Below are 15,456 nucleotides of genomic sequence, written 5' to 3'. Positions count from 1 at the left end.
AGAAGAGTGAGCACCACAGTAGTGACATCACCAAACTTCACTCCAATTCCCCTGCAACTAGAATTCAGAGATTGCAATGCCTTAGATCTCACACAACACACACACAGCTAAGCGGCTGCGTTGAAAGGAGTGCTTGGGCACGCTTCCATACCAGGAAGTGTGCTACTATTTTTAAGAGGAATTTCAGGCCAAAGATATATTTTTCAGGGTACTTCTTAGAAACAACATGAGTCAATGTTTCCTACAATATAGCAAAGGTTGATTTTTTGAGTTCTGTTCAACTTTGAAGGCTCTATTGCATTCCTTTGCATTGTGTGAGGCACGTTTCAAAGTCTGACTTTTAGAAAGTCAGTATCTGATCTCATATTACAAAATGGTTCCACTGGGGGTTGAACCCAGGACCTTCTGCGTGTAAAGCAGACGTGATAACCGCTACACTATGGAACCTATGTAAAGTGTGCCCAATCGTCAATTTTTTTGAAAGGTAAGGGTTAAAAACCAAAGAATGCTTGCATCCTTTAGGTCAATCTGAGATCCTTTGGCATTTCTTTGGTTTTAGGACACTTTCAAAGGTGTAGCAAAACTGGTGTTTCTGACCACTCTTTGCATAAGGGCCATGAACTAGTATCAGCCCATAGCAAAGAGCTCCAGGGTCGCTATGGTTCCCTTATAACAGCTATACTCTGGAAGCCGTTACTCAGGAAAATGAAGACAGGGGGCAAAGGCATAGTTACCAGTCATGCCTGTAGCGTTCCTGCAGCTGATCTTTTCCCCATGGCTGGCTTACCTTGTCTTGTTTTATAGCGTGTATCTGTGTAGAGGTGGCCACCTTGATAGAGGCAGGGCTTTGCTTCCTCATGTCAGAAAGCCACCAGCAAGGAGAAGAGTGAGCACCACAGTAGTAACATCACCAAACTTCACTCCAATACCCCTGAGACTAGAAGTCAGAGTTTGCAAAGCCTTACAACACACACACAGCTATGCGGCTGCATCGAAAAGAGTGCTTGGGCACGATTGCATACCAGGAACTGCGCTACTATTTTTAAGAGGAATTTCAGGCCAAAGATATATTTTTCAGGGTACTGCTTAGAAACAATTAACATGAGTCAATGTTTCCTACAATATAGCAAAGGTTGACTTTTTGAGTTCTGTTCAACTTTGAAGGCTCTATTGCATTCCTTTGCGTTGTGTGAGGCACGTTCCAAAGTCTGACTTTTAGAAAGTCAGTATCTGATCTCATATTACAAAATGTTTCCACTGGGGGTTGAACCCAGGACCTTCTGCGTGTAAAGCAGACGTGATAACCGCTACATTATGGAACCTGTGAAAAGTGTGCCTAATTGTCAATTTTTCAGAAAGGTAAGGGTTAAAAACCAAAGAATGCTTGCATCCTATAGGTCAATCTGAGATCCTTTGGCATTTCTATGGTTTTAGGACACTTTCAAGGGTGTAGCAAAACTGGTGTTTCTGACCACTCTTTGCATAAGGGCCATGACCTAGTATCAGCCCATAGCAAAGAGCTCCAGAGTCGCTATGGTTCCCTTATAACAGCTATACTCTGGAAGCCGTTACTCAAGAAAAGGAAGGCAGAGGGCAAAGGACTAGTTACCAGTCATGCCTGTGGCCTCCCTGCAGCTGATCTTTTCCCCGTGACTGATTTACCATGTCTTGTTTTATAGCGTGTCTCTGTGTAAAGGTGGCCACCTTGGTAGAGGAAGGGCTTTGCTTCCTCATGTCAGAAAGCCACCAGCAAGGAGAAGACTGAGCAACACAGTAGTGACATCACCAAACTTCACTCCAATACCCCTGAGACTAGAAGTCAGAGTTCGCAAAGCCTTACAACACACACACACAGCTATGCGGCTGCATCGAAAGGAGTGCTTGGGCACGATTGCATACCAGGAACTGCGCTACTATTTTTAAGAGGAATTTCAGGCCAAAGATATATTTTTCAGGGTACTGCTTAGAAACAATTAACATGAGTCAATGTTTTCTACAATATAGCAAAGGTTGATTTTTTGAGTTCTGTTCAACTTTGAAGGCTCTATTGCATTCCTTTGCGTTGTGTGAGGCACGTTCCAAAGTCTGACTTTTAGAAAGTCAGTATCTGATCTCATATTACAAAATGGTTCCACTGGGGGTTGAACCCAGGACCTTCTGCATGTAAAGCAGACGTGATAACCGCTACACTATGGAACCTGTGAAAAGTGTGCTTAATTGTCAATTTTTCAGAAAGGTAAGGGTTAAAAACCAAAGAATGCTTGCATCCTATAGGTCAACCTGAGATCCTTTGGCATTTCCTTGGTTTTAGGACACTTTCTAGGGGGTAGCAAAACTGGTGTTTCTGACCACTCTTTGCATAAGGGCCATAACCTACTATCAGCCCATAGCAAAGAGCTCCAGGGTCGCTATGGTTCCCTTATAAAAGCTATACTCTGGAAGCCATTCCTCAAGAAAATGAAGGCAGACGGCAAAGGACTAGTTACGAGTCATGCCTGTGGCCACCCTGCTGCTGATCTTTTCCCTGTGACTGACTTACCATGTCTTGTTTTATAGCGTGTCTCTGTGTGGAAGTGGTCACCTTGGTAGAGGCAGGGATTTGCTTCTTCATGTCAGGAAGCTGCCAGCAAGGAGAAGAGTGAGCACCACAGTAGTGACATCACCAAACTTCACTCCAATTCCCCTGCAACTAGAATTCAGAGATTGCAATGCCTTAGATCTCACACAACACACACACAGCTAAGCGGCTGCGTTGAAAGGAGTGCTTGGGCACGCTTGCATACCAGGAAGTGTGCTACTATTTTTAAGAGGAATTTCAGGCCAAAGATATATTTTTCAGGGTACTTCTTAGAAACAACATGAGTCAATGTTTCCTACAATATAGCAAAGGTTGATTTTTTGAGTTCTGTTCAACTTTGAAGGCTCTATTGCATACCTTTGCATTGTGTGAGGCACGTTTCAAAATCTGACTTTTAGAAAGTCAGTATCTGATCTCATATTACAAAATGGTTCCACTGGGGGTTGAACCCAGGACCTTCTGCGTGTAAAGCAGACGTGATAACCGCTACATTATGGAACCTGTGAAAAGAGTGCATAAGTGTCAATTTTTCAGAAAGGTAAGGGTTAAAAACCAAATAATTCTTGCATCCTATAGGTCAATCTGAGATCCTTTGGCATTTCTTTGATTTTAGGACACTTTCAAGGGTGTAGCAAAACTGGTGTTTCTGACCACTCTTTGCATAAGGGCCATGACCTAGTATCAGCCCATAGCAAAGAGCTCCAGGGTTGCTATGGTTCCTTTATAAAAGCTATACTCTGGAAGCCATTCCTCAAGAAAATGAAGGCAGAGGGCAAAGGACTAGTTACCAGTAGGGATGAGCCGAACACCCCCCAGTTCGGTTCGCACCAGAACCCGCGAACGGACCGAAAGTTCGCACGAACGTTAGAACCCCATTGACGTCTATGGGACTCGAACGTTCGAAATCAAAAGTGCTCATTTTAAAGGCTAATTTGCATGGTATTGTCCTAAAAAGGGTTTGGGGACCTGGGTCCTACCCCAGGGGACATGTATCAATGCAAAAAAAACTTTTAAAAACGGACGTTTTTTCGGGAGCAGTGATTTTAATGATGCTTAAAGTAAAAAAAAAAAAAGTGAAATATTCCTTTAAATATTGTACCTGGGGGGTGTCTATAGTATGCCTGTAAAGTGACGCGTGTTTCCCATGTTTAGAACAGTCCCTGCACCAAATGTCATTTTTAAAGGAAAAAATCTCATTTAAAACTGCTTGCGGGTTTAATGTCATGTCGGGTCATGGCAATATGGATGAAAATCAGTGAGACAAACGGCATGGGTACCCCCCAGTCCATTACCAGGCCCTTTGGGTCTTGTATGGATATTAAGGGGAACCCCGCACCCAAATTAAAATAAGGAAAGGTGTGGGGCCACCAGGCCCTATATACTCTGAACAGCAGTATACAGGCGGTGCAAACAAGACAGGGACTGTAGGTTTGTTGTTAAGTAGAATCTGTTTGTAATTTTGAACATTTTTAACGTGTTTAGCTCCAGCCAAAAAATCTTTTCTAAGCTTTTTGGAAAACATAGGGAAGGGTTATCACCCCTGTGACATTTGTTTTGCTGTCTTTCCTCCTCTTCAGAAGATTTCACCTCACTTTTTTGTCCCAATGAAAAATGTTTTTTGAAAATTTGGGTTTTTTTGTGGAACAAGGATTGGAAAGCATCAGTGGAAAGGAGAAATTGTTTTCCCATATTAACTCTTACAGGAGAGAATTTCCCTTCCTAGGGGTAGATTTCATCTCACTTCCTGTTGTCTCCTTCCGTTTGCAAGTAGGAGTCGTTTGTAAGTTAGATGTTTGAAAGTAGGGTCCTGCCCTATATACTCAGCAGAAATTTGGGCCTTAGGTGTTGCTGTGGCCACAACACTGTAAGCCCTCACAGGGCCCTGCTGTGAAATATTAGATCAAGAATTGTAATTACATGCCCCTGTTGAACAGGAGCTGAAAAATTAGGCCTTAGGCACTGGTGCTGGTGCCACAACACTGCAACCCCTCACAGACACTCTAGTTGGAACGCAGGAACGAGCCCTGCTGCAAAGTATTGCTTCAAAAATTGTAATTACACGCCCCTGTTAGACAGGGGCAGAAAAATTGGGCCTTAGGCACTGGTGCTGGTGCCACAACACTGCAACCCCTCACAGACACTCTAGTTGGAACGCAGGAACGAGCCCTGCTGCAAAGTATTGCATCAAAAATTGTAATTACACGCCCCTGTTAGACAGGGGCAGAAAAATTGGGCCTTAGGCACTGGTGCTGGTGCCACAACACTGCAACCCCTCACAGACACTCTAGTTGGAATGCAGGAACGAGCCCTGCTGCAAAGTATTACATCAAAAATTGTAATTACACGCCCCTGTTAAACAGGGGCTGAAAAATTGTGCCTTAGGCACTGGTGGTGGCGCCCAGAACCAAAAATGTTCTTACAACCTATCAGCGTGATGATTGAGGAGGAAGAGGATAATTACTCAGGGATAGTCACTCAGCATCAGCATAGGCAGTCTTTGAAGGGATCTGAGATTTCAAAAAAAATTATTCGGTTACATCAGCATCAGGTGCTTGGTAGCTGGTGGTGATCCAAGACTCATTCATTTTTATGAAGGTCAGCCGATCGACCGAGTCGGTGGACAGACGCACCCTGTGATCGGTTACCACGCCTCCAGCAGCACTGAATGTGCGTTCCGAAAGAATGCTGGATGCAGGACAGGCCAGTAGCTCAATTGCATACTGTGCAAGCTCTGGCCAGTGATCCATCCTCAAGACCCAGTAACCCAGAGGATTTTCGGTGGGAAAGGTGTCCAAGTCTGATCTTGCCCCTAGGTATTCCTGCACCATGTAAAACAGACGCTGGCGATGGTTGCTGGAACCGATCATACCTTGGGGCTGCGGACCAAAAAATTGTCTGAATGCATCGGTCAGACGGCCACCTTCTCCACCGCTCCTTCTTTGACTGACCGAAGCCTCAGCAACACGTTGTCCAGAAACAGGAGTTTGTAACCTCCCAGTCTCTGGGAACGCGTTGCACAGACCTTTCTGCAAGGCCTCCCGAAGATGTTTCATCCTCTGCTCCCTCTGCGATGGCAAGATAAGGTCCGCAACCTTACCCTTGTAACGTGGATCAAGGAGGGTTGCCAGCCAGTATTGGTCCTTCTCCTTGATACCACGAATACGAGGATCCTTACGCAGGCTTTGCAGGATCAGGGAGGCCATGCAGCGTAGGTTTGCTGAGGCATTCGGTCCGGAGTCCTCTGGGTCACTAAGAACGACATGGTCCGCAGCCACCTCCTCCCAGCCACGTACAAGTCCATGTGTTTCTTGGGACTGATCCCTTAAAGACTGCTGCTGATGCTGAGTGCCAGGCTCCACCTCCATACTGACACAATCTTCCTCCTCCTCCTCTTCCTCCTCGTCCTCTTCCTGTGTGATCGGCGGGCACGCAGGAACACTGTCTGGATAAAGGGGGCCTTGAGAGCTAAGGAAGTCCTCCTCTTCCTGCCTCTGTTCTGCCTCAAGTGCCCTGTCCATTATTCCACGCAGCGTGTGCTCCAACAGGTGGACAAGGGGGACAGTGTCACTGATGCATGCACTGTCAGTGCTCACCATCCTGGTGGCCTCCTCGAATGGTGACAGGACAGTGCATGCATCCCTGATCATGGCCCACTGGCGTGGGGAAAAAAAACCAAGCTCCCCTGACCCTGTCCTGGTGCCATAGTCGCACAGGTACTCATTGATGGCCCTCTGCTGCGTGTGCAGCCGCTGCAGCATGGCCAACGTTGAGTTCCACCTGGTGGGCATGTCACAGATTAGGCGGTTCTTGGGCAGGTTAAACTCCTTTTGGAGGTCCGTCAGCCGAGCACTGGCATTATATGACCGGCGGAAATGCACACAGACTTTCCTGGCCTGCCTCAGGACATCCTGTAAGCCCGGGTACCTGCCCAAGAACCGCTGCACCACCAAGTTAAGGACGTGAGCCAAACAGGGCACATGGGTCATTTGTCCCTGTCGGAGGGCAGAGAGGAGGTTGGTGCCATTGTCGCAAACCACCATTCCTGCCTTAAGTTGGCGTGGCGTCAACCACCTCTGAACCTGCCCCTGCAGAGCTGACAGAACCTCTGCCCCAGTGTGGCTCCTGTCCCCCAAGCACACCAGCTCAAGCACCGCATGGCATCTTTTGGCCTGCGTACTTGCGTAGCCCCTTGAACGCCTACGGAGCACCGCTGGTTCCGAGGAAGAGGCCATGGAGGAAGAAGAAGAGGAGGGGGTGGAGGAGAGAGGTGTGTCACAATCAGCATTTTGGAGGCGTGGTGGCGGAACAACCTCCAACACTACTGCACCTTGTCCTGCATCCTTCCCAGCTGCCAGCAGAGTCACCCAATGCGCCGTGAAACTTAGGTAACGTCCCTGTCCATGCCTGCTGGACCATGAGTCAGCGGTAATATGCACCTTACCGCTGACCGCCCTGTCCAGCGAGGCATGGACATTGCCTTCCACATGCCGGTAGAGAGCCGGAATCGCCTTCCGTGAGAAAAAGTGGCGTTTGGGTACCTGCCACTGAGGAACCGCACATTCCACAAACTCACGGAAGGGGGCAGAGTCTACCAACTGAAAAGGCAGCAGTTGAAGTGCTAGCAATTTTGCCAAGCTAGCATTCAACCGCTGGGCATGTGGATGGCTGGGAGCAAACTTCTTTCGGCGGTGCAGCAGCTGGGGCAGGGAAATTTGCCTGGTAAAATCTGACGTCGGTGTACCAAAAGCAGATTGCCCACAAGTACTTGGCTGTGACACACCTAATTCTGCACCTTCATTCCTCTCACTGCAGGTCTCAGAGAGGACTGAAGGTCTAGTGGGGTTGGAAATCTCAGCTGATGAGGAGCAAGGAGAGATCCTCTTTGTTCTTTGGTGTGGGTCTTTTAGATACGCTTGCCAACGAACTGCATGGCAGGTCAACATATGTCTGGTCAAGCATGTGGTACCCAAGCGGGAGATGTTTTGGCCACGCGAGATACGCTTGAGACATATGTTGCAAATAGCAGCGGTGCGATCTGATGCACTCGTCTCAAAAAAGGCCCACACCAAAGAACTTTTTGAATAACGCGCAGAGACTGCAGCGCCCTGCACATGTGGAGCTTTGGGGTGTGATGCAGTCAATGTGCTGCCCTTAGGCTGGCCCCTGGAGGGCATCCTGCCTCGTTGGTGATGTGCCGCCGCCTCCTCCTCCTCCTCCTCCTCCTCCTCCTCTCTCCTATCAGGCACCCACGTTGAGTCAGTGACCTCATCATCCCCTCCCTCCTCATCACTGGAGCAAACCTGGCAGTATGCTGCAGCAGGGGGAGCATGACTGCCAGATTGCTGTCCTTCTTGGGCACCCCCTCTGTCCGTGCTCATGTTACTGCCTTCATCGAGCTCAGTATCGTCATCAGAGCCTTCCAAACGCTGGGCATCCTCCTGGAGCATGTACCCAACACTGTGGTCAAACAGTTCGAGGGAATCCTCATGAGGACATGGTGGAGCTAGGGAAGGAGTCACTGATGACATTGAGCTGAGGGAAGAGGCCGCTGCTTTGCCAGACAAAGCACCCTGGGCATGGGTGAGAGAGGATGAGGAGGATGAGGACGGCTTGGTCATCCACTCGACCAAGTCTTCCGCATGTTGCGGCTCAACACGGCAAGCTGCCGAAAAAAAGGCCAAGCGTGTCCCATGGCCACGTGCTGATGAGGATGCACCGTCTCCACGACCAGCACTAGACACAGAGCCTGCTTGCCCTCTCTTATTGGCTTGTGACTGTCTGCCTCTCCTTCTTGGCCTTCCAGACATACTAATGGCCTGTAGCTGCACTAAGCTGGGAGAGAACACCTGTAATTTTCTTCAAGTAGCTTTATATACTGTAACCAGACAAGCCTGCCTGTCAGTAGGAAGATAACAGGAACGGATATAGCTGAACACTGTGAGCAGGATGCACTGTACTAAATGTAAATAGTCTAGCTGCCTGACCGTGGTACTAATAGGATCAAATAGAACACCTGTAATTTTCTTCAGGTAGCTTTATATACTGTAACCAGACAAGCCTGCCTGTCAGTAGGAAGATAACAGGAACGGATCTAGCTGTACACTGTGAGCAGGACGCACTGCACTAAATGTAAATAGTCTAGCTGCCTGACCGTGGTACTAATAGGATCAAATAGAACACCTGTAATTTTCTTCAGGTAGCTTTATATACTGTAACCAGACAAGCCTGCCTGTCAGTAGGAAGATAACAGGAACGGATCTAGCTGAACACTGTGAGCAGGACGCACTGTACTAAATGTAAATAGTCTAGCTGCCTGACCGTGGTACTAATAGGATCAAATAGAACACCTGTAATTTTCTTCAGGTAGCTTTATATACTGTAACCAGACAAGCCTGCCTGTCAGTAGGAATTTAACAGGAACGGATCTAGCTGAACACTGTGAGCAGGACGCACTGCACTAAATGTAAATAGTCTAGAAGATAACAGGAACGGATCTAGCTGAACACTGTGAGCAGGACGCACTGCACTAAATGTAAATAGTCTAGAAGATAACGGGAACGGATCTAGCTGAACACTGTGAGCAGGACGCACTGCACTAAATGTAAATAGCAGGAACGGACCTAGCTGAACACTGTGAGCAGGACGCACTGCACTAAATGTAAATAGTCTAGAAGATAACAGGAACGGATCTAGCTGAACACTGTGAGCAGGACGCACTGCACTAAATGTAAATAGCAGGAACGGCTCTAGCTGAACACTGTGAGCAGGACGCACTGCACTAAATGTAAATAGCAGGAACGGATCTAGCTGAACACTGTGAGCAGGACGCACTGCACTAAATGTAAATAGTCTAGAAGATAACAGGAACGGATCTAGCTGAACACCGTGAGCAGGACGCACTGCACTAAATGTAAATAGCAGGAACGGATCTAGCTGAACACTGTGAGCAGGACGCACTGCACTAAATGTAAATAACAGGAACGGATCTAGCTGAACACTGTGAGCAGGACGCACTGCACTAAATGTAAATAGCAGGAACGGATCTAGCTGAACACTGTGAGCAGGACGCACTGCACTAAATGTAAATAGCAGGAACGGATCTAGCTGAACACTGTGAGCAGGACGCACTGCACTAAATGTAAATTGCAGGAACGGATCTAGCTGAACACTGTGAGCAGGACGCACTGCACTAAATGTAAATAGTCTAGAAGATAACAGGAACGGATCTAGCTGAACACTGTGAGCAGGACGCACTGCACTAAATGTAAATAGCAGGAACGGATCTAGCTGAACACTGTGAGCAGGACGCACTGCATTAAATGTAAATAGTCTAGATAGAAGATAACAGGAACGGATCTAGCTAAACTGAATACAGTGTATATATATATATGCAACACCTGGGATGCATATATATATATATATATATACACAATACACTGTAGGTGCAGCTAACTGACTGACTGTTCTGCCTAATCTATCTAACTCAAATCAAATGACACTGTCTCTCTCTCTCTCTCTATCTCTCAGCACACCGGAACACACACTACACAGGGCCGCCGTGCAGGCGGCCTTATATAGTGTGGGGTGTGTACTAAATCCCCTGAGCCAAAATTGGCCAAAGCCACCCTGGCTTTGGCCAATTACAGCTCTCTCTACTGACGGCGCTGTGATTGGCCAAGCATGCGGGTCATAGTGCATGCTTGGCCAATCATCAGCCAGCAATGCACTGCGATGCCGCAGTGAATTATGGGCCGTGACGCGCCACACGAATTTAGCGCGAACGGCCCATAACGTTCGCAATTCGGCGAACGATCGAACAGCCGATGTTCGAGTCGAACATGGGTTCGACTCGAACACGAAGCTCATCCCTAGTTACCAGTCATGCCTGTGGCCTCCCTGCAGCTGATCTTTTCCACGTGACTGATTTACCATGTCTTGTTTTATAGCGTGTCTCTGTGTAAAGGTGGCCACCTTGGTAGAGGAAGGGCTTTGCTTCCTCATGTCAGAAAGCCACCAGCAAGGAGAAGACTGAGCAACACAGTAGTGACATCACCAAACTTCACTCCAATACCCCTGAGACTAGAAGTCAGAGTTCGCAAAGCCTTACAACACACACACACAGCTATGCGGCTGCATCGAAAGGAGTGCTTGGGCACGATTGCATACCAGGAACTGTGCTACTATTTTTAAGAGGAATTTCAGGCCAAAGATATATTTTTCAGGGTACTTCTTAGAAACAACATGAGTCAATGTTTCCTACAGTATAGCTAAAGGTTGACTTTTTGAGTTCTGTTCAACTTTGAAAGCTCTATTGCATTCCTTTGCGTTGTGTGAGGCACGTTCCAAAGTCTGACTTTTAGAAAGTCAGTATCTGATCTCATATTACAAAGTGGTTCCACTGGGGGTTGAACCCAGGACCTTCTGCGTGTAAAGCAGACGTGACAACCGCTACACTATGGAACCTGTGAAAAATGTGCCTAATTGTCAATTTTTCAGAAAGGTAAGGGTTAAAAACCAAAGAATGCTTGCATCCTATAGGTCAACCTGAGATCCTTTGGCATTTCCTTGGTTTTAGGACACTTTCTAGGGGGTAGCAAAACTGGTGTTTCTGACCACTCTTTGCATAAGGGCCATAACCTACTATCAGCCCATAGCAAAGAGCTCCAGAGTCTCTATGGTTCCCTTATAAAAGCTATACTCTGGAAGCCATTCCTCAAGAAAATGAAGGCAGAGGGCAAAGGACTAGTTACCAGTCATGCCTGTGGCCACCCTGCTGCTGATCTTTTCCCCGTGACTGACTTACCATGTCTTGTTTTATAGCATGTCTCTGTGTGGAAGTGGCCACCTTGGTAGAGGCAGGGATTTGCTTCCTCATGTCAGGAAGCTGCCAGCAAGGAGAGGAGTGAGCACCACAGTAGTGACATCACCAAACTTCACTCCAATTCCCCTGCAACTAGAATTCAGAGATTGCAATGCCTTAGATCTCACACAACACACACACAGCTAAGCGGCTGCGTTGAAAGGAGTGCTTGGGCACGCTTGCATACCAGGAAGTGTGCTACTATTTTTAAGAAGAATTTCAGGCCAAAGATTTATTTTTCAGGGTACTTCTTAGAAACAACATGAGTCAATGTTTCCTACAATATAGCAAAGGTTGACTTTTTGAGTTCTGTTCAACTTTGAAGGCTCTATTGCATTCCTTTGCATTGTGTGAGGCACGTTTCAAAGTCTGACTTTTAGAAAGTCAGTATCTGATCTCATATTACAAAATGGTTCCACTGGGGGTTGAACCCAGGACCTTCTGCGTGTAAAGCAGACGTGATAGCCGCTACACTATGGAACCTGTGAAAAGTGTGCCTAATTGTCAATTTTTCAGAAAGGTAAGGGTTAAAAACCAAATAATTTTTGCATCCTATAGGTCAATCTGAGATCCTTTGGCATTTCCTTGGTTTTAGGACACTTTCAAGGGTGTAGCAAAACTGGTGTTTCTGACCACTCTTTGCATAAGGGCCATGACCTAGTATCAGCCCATAGCAAAGAGCTCCAGGGTAGCTATGGTTCCCTTATAAAAGCTATACTCTGGAAGCCGTTCCTCAAGAAAATGAAGGCAGAGGGCAAAGGACTAGTTACCAGTCATGCCTGTGGCCTCCCTGCAGCTGATCTTTTCCCCGTGACTGACTTACCATGTCTTGTTTTATAGCGTGTCTCTGTGTAAAGGTGGCCACCTTGGTAGAGGAAGGGCTTTGCTTCCTCATGTCAGAAAGCCACCAGCAAGGAGAAGACTGAGCACCACAGTAGTGACATCACCAAACTTCACTCCAATACCCCTGAGACTAGAAGTCAGAGTTTGCAAAGCCTTATATCTCACACAACACACACACAGCTATGCGGCTGCATCGAAAGGAGTGCTTGGGCATGCTTGCATACCAGGAAGTGCGCTACTATTTTTAAGAGGAATTTCAGGCCAAAGATATATTTTTCAGGGTACTGCTTAGAAACAATTAACATGAGTCAATGTTTCCTACAATATAGCAAAGGTTGACTTTTTGAGTTCTGTTCAACTTTGAAGGCTCTATTGCATTCCTTTGCATTGTGTGAGGCACGTTTCAAAGTCTGACTTTTAGAAAGTCAGTATCTGATCTCATATTACAAAATGGTTCCACTGGGGGTTGAACCCAGGACCTTCTGCGTGTAAAGCAGACGTGATAGCCGCTACACTATGGAACCTGTGAAAAGTGTGCCTAATTGTCAATTTTTCAGAAAGGTAAGGGTTAAAAACCAAATAATTCTTGCATCCTATAGGTCAATCTGAGATCCTTTGGCATTTCCTTGGTTTTAGGACACTTTCAAGGGTGTAGCAAAACTGGTGTTTCTGACCACTCTTTGCATAAGGGCCATGACCTAGTATCAGCCCATAGCAAAGAGCTCCAGGGTAGCTATGGTTCCCTTATAAAAGCTATACTCTGGAAGCCGTTCCTCAAGAAAATGAAGGCAGAGGGCAAAGGACTAGTTACCAGTCATGCCTGTGGCCTCCCTGCAGCTGATCTTTTCCCCGTGACTGACTTACCGTGTCTTGTTTTATAGCGTGTCTCTGTGTAAAGGTGGCCACCTTGGTAGAGGAAGGGCTTTGCTTTCTCATGTCAGAAAGCCACCAGCAAGGAGAAGACTGAGCACCACAGTAGTGACATGACCAAACTTCACTCCAATACCCCTGAGACTAGAAGTCAGAGTTTGCAAAGCCTTATATCTCACACAACACACACACAGCTATGCGGCTGCATGGAAAGGAGTGCTTGGGCACGCTTGCATACCAGGAAGTGCGCTACTATTTTTAAGAGGAATTTCAGGCCAAAGATATATTTTTCAGGGTACTGCTTAGAAACAATTAACATGAGTCAATGTTTCCTACAATATAGCAAAGGTTGACTTTTTGAGTTCTGTTCAACTTTGAAGGCTCTATTGCATTCCTTTGCGTTGTGTGAGGCACGTTCCAAAGTCTGACTTTTAGAAAGTCAGTATCTGATCTCATATTCCAAAATGGTTCCACTGGGGGTTGAACCCAGGACCTTCTGCGTGTAAAGCAGACGTGATAACCGCTACACTACAGAACCTGTGAAAAGTATGCCTAATTGTCAATTTTTCAGAAAGGGATGGGTTAAACACCAAAGATTGCTTGCATCCTATAGGTCAATCTGAGATCCTTTGACATTTCCTTGGTTTTAGGACACTTTCTAGGGGGTAGCAAAACTGGTGTTTCTGACCACTCTTTGCATAAGGGCCATAACCTACTATCAGCCCATAGCAAAGAGCTCCAGGGTCGCTATGGTTCCCTTATAAAAGCTATACTCTGGAAGCCATTCCTCAAGAAAATGAAGGCAGAGGGCAAAGGACTAGTTACGAGTCATGCCTGTGGCCACCCTGCTGCTGATCTTTTCCCCGTGACTGACTTACCATGTCTTGTTTTATAGCGTGTCTCTGTGTGGAAGTGGCCACCTTGGTAGAGGCAGGGATTTGCTTCTTCATGTCAGGAAGCTGCCAGCAAGGAGAAGAGTTAGCACCACAGTAGTGACATCACCAAACTTCACTCCAATTCCCCTGCAACTAGAATTCAGAGATTGCAATGCCTTTGATCTCACACAACACACACACAGCTAAGCGGCTGTGTTGAAAGGAGTGCTTGGGCACGCTTGCATACCAGGAAGTGTGCTACTATTTTTAAGAGGAATTTCAGGCCAAAGATATATTTTTCAGGGTACTTCTTAGAAACAACATGAGTCAATGTTTCCTACAATATAGCAAAGGTTGATTTTTTGAGTTCTGTTCAACTTTGAAGGCTCTATTGCATTCCTTTGCATTGTGTGAGGCACGTTTCAAAGTCTGACTTTTAGAAAGTCAGTATCTGATCTCATATTACAAAATGGTTCCACTGGGGGTTGAACCCAGGACCTTCTGCGTGTAAAGCAGACGTGATAACCGCTACACTATGGAACCTGTGAAAAGAGTGCCTAATTGTCAATTTTTCAGAAAGGTAAGGGTTAAAAACCAAATAATTCTTGCATCCTATAGGTCAATCTGAGATCCTTTGGCATTTCTTTGGTTTTAGGACACTTTCAAGGGTGTAGCAAAACTGGTGTTTCTGACCACTCTTTGCATAAGGGCCATGACCTAGTATCAGCCCATAGCAAAGAGCTCCAGGGTAGCTATGGTTCCTTTATAAAAGCTATACTCTGGAAGCCGTTCCTCAAGAAAATGAAGGCAGAGGGCAAAGGACTAGTTACCAGTCATGCCTGTGGCCTCCCTGCAGCTGATCTTTTCCCCGTGACTGACTTACCATGTCTTGTTTTATAGCGTGTCTCTGTGTAAAGGTGGCCACCTTGGTAGAGGAAGGGCTTTGCTTCCTCATGTCAGAAAGCCACCAGCAAGGAGAAGACTGAGCAACACAGTAGTGACATCACCAAACTTCACTCCAATACCCCTGAGACTAGAAGTCAGAGTTTGCAAAGCCTTACAACACACACACAGCTATGCGGCTGCATCGAAAGGAGTACTTGGGCACGATTGCATACCAGGAACTGCGCTACTATTTTTAAGAGGAATTTCAGGCCAAAGATATATTTTTCAGGGTACTGCTTAGAAACAATTAACATGAGTCAATGTTTCCTACAATATAGCAAAGGTTGACTTTTTGAGTTCTGCTCAACTTTGAAGACTCTATTGCATTCCTTTGCGTTGTGTGAGGCACGTTCCAAAGTCTGACTTTTAGAAAGTCAGTATCTGATCTCATATTACAAAATGGTTCCACTGGGGGTTGAACCCAGGACCTTCTGCATGTAAAGCAGACGTGATAACCGCTACACTATGGAACCTGTGAAAACTGT

At 46.5% G+C, this 15,456-nt stretch overlaps 10 non-coding genes across 10 annotated transcripts; all 10 read right to left on the bottom strand.

Moving 5' to 3' along the window:
* Positions 1–374: 374 nt before the first annotated feature.
* TRNAV-UAC (transfer RNA valine (anticodon UAC)) lies at positions 375–447 on the bottom strand. The gene has a single exon. It is a non-coding gene; the product is annotated as a tRNA-Val (tRNA).
* Positions 448–1,249: 802 nt separating this feature from the next.
* Positions 1,250–1,322, bottom strand: TRNAV-UAC (transfer RNA valine (anticodon UAC)). Its single transcript has one exon. It is a non-coding gene; the product is annotated as a tRNA-Val (tRNA).
* Positions 1,323–2,126: 804 nt separating this feature from the next.
* Positions 2,127–2,199, bottom strand: TRNAV-UAC (transfer RNA valine (anticodon UAC)). Its single transcript has one exon. It is a non-coding gene; the product is annotated as a tRNA-Val (tRNA).
* Positions 2,200–3,006: 807 nt separating this feature from the next.
* TRNAV-UAC (transfer RNA valine (anticodon UAC)) lies at positions 3,007–3,079 on the bottom strand. Its single transcript has one exon. It is a non-coding gene; the product is annotated as a tRNA-Val (tRNA).
* A 7,889-nt stretch (positions 3,080–10,968) lies between these two features.
* TRNAV-UAC (transfer RNA valine (anticodon UAC)) lies at positions 10,969–11,041 on the bottom strand. The gene has a single exon. It is a non-coding gene; the product is annotated as a tRNA-Val (tRNA).
* An 807-nt stretch (positions 11,042–11,848) lies between these two features.
* TRNAV-UAC (transfer RNA valine (anticodon UAC)) lies at positions 11,849–11,921 on the bottom strand. The gene has a single exon. It is a non-coding gene; the product is annotated as a tRNA-Val (tRNA).
* An 811-nt stretch (positions 11,922–12,732) lies between these two features.
* Positions 12,733–12,805, bottom strand: TRNAV-UAC (transfer RNA valine (anticodon UAC)). Its single transcript has one exon. It is a non-coding gene; the product is annotated as a tRNA-Val (tRNA).
* Positions 12,806–13,616: 811 nt separating this feature from the next.
* TRNAV-UAC (transfer RNA valine (anticodon UAC)) lies at positions 13,617–13,689 on the bottom strand. Its single transcript has one exon. It is a non-coding gene; the product is annotated as a tRNA-Val (tRNA).
* An 807-nt stretch (positions 13,690–14,496) lies between these two features.
* On the bottom strand, positions 14,497–14,569 carry TRNAV-UAC (transfer RNA valine (anticodon UAC)). The gene has a single exon. It is a non-coding gene; the product is annotated as a tRNA-Val (tRNA).
* An 802-nt stretch (positions 14,570–15,371) lies between these two features.
* TRNAV-UAC (transfer RNA valine (anticodon UAC)) lies at positions 15,372–15,444 on the bottom strand. The gene has a single exon. It is a non-coding gene; the product is annotated as a tRNA-Val (tRNA).
* Positions 15,445–15,456: the final 12 nt, after the last annotated feature.

Source organism: Aquarana catesbeiana, linkage group LG09, assembly GCF_042186555.1.
Source record: "Aquarana catesbeiana isolate 2022-GZ linkage group LG09, ASM4218655v1, whole genome shotgun sequence".
Taxonomy (NCBI): Eukaryota; Metazoa; Chordata; class Amphibia; order Anura; family Ranidae; genus Aquarana; species Aquarana catesbeiana.
The sequence above is the reverse complement of the archived record's forward strand: the minus strand, read 5'-3'. Positions and strand labels throughout refer to the sequence as shown.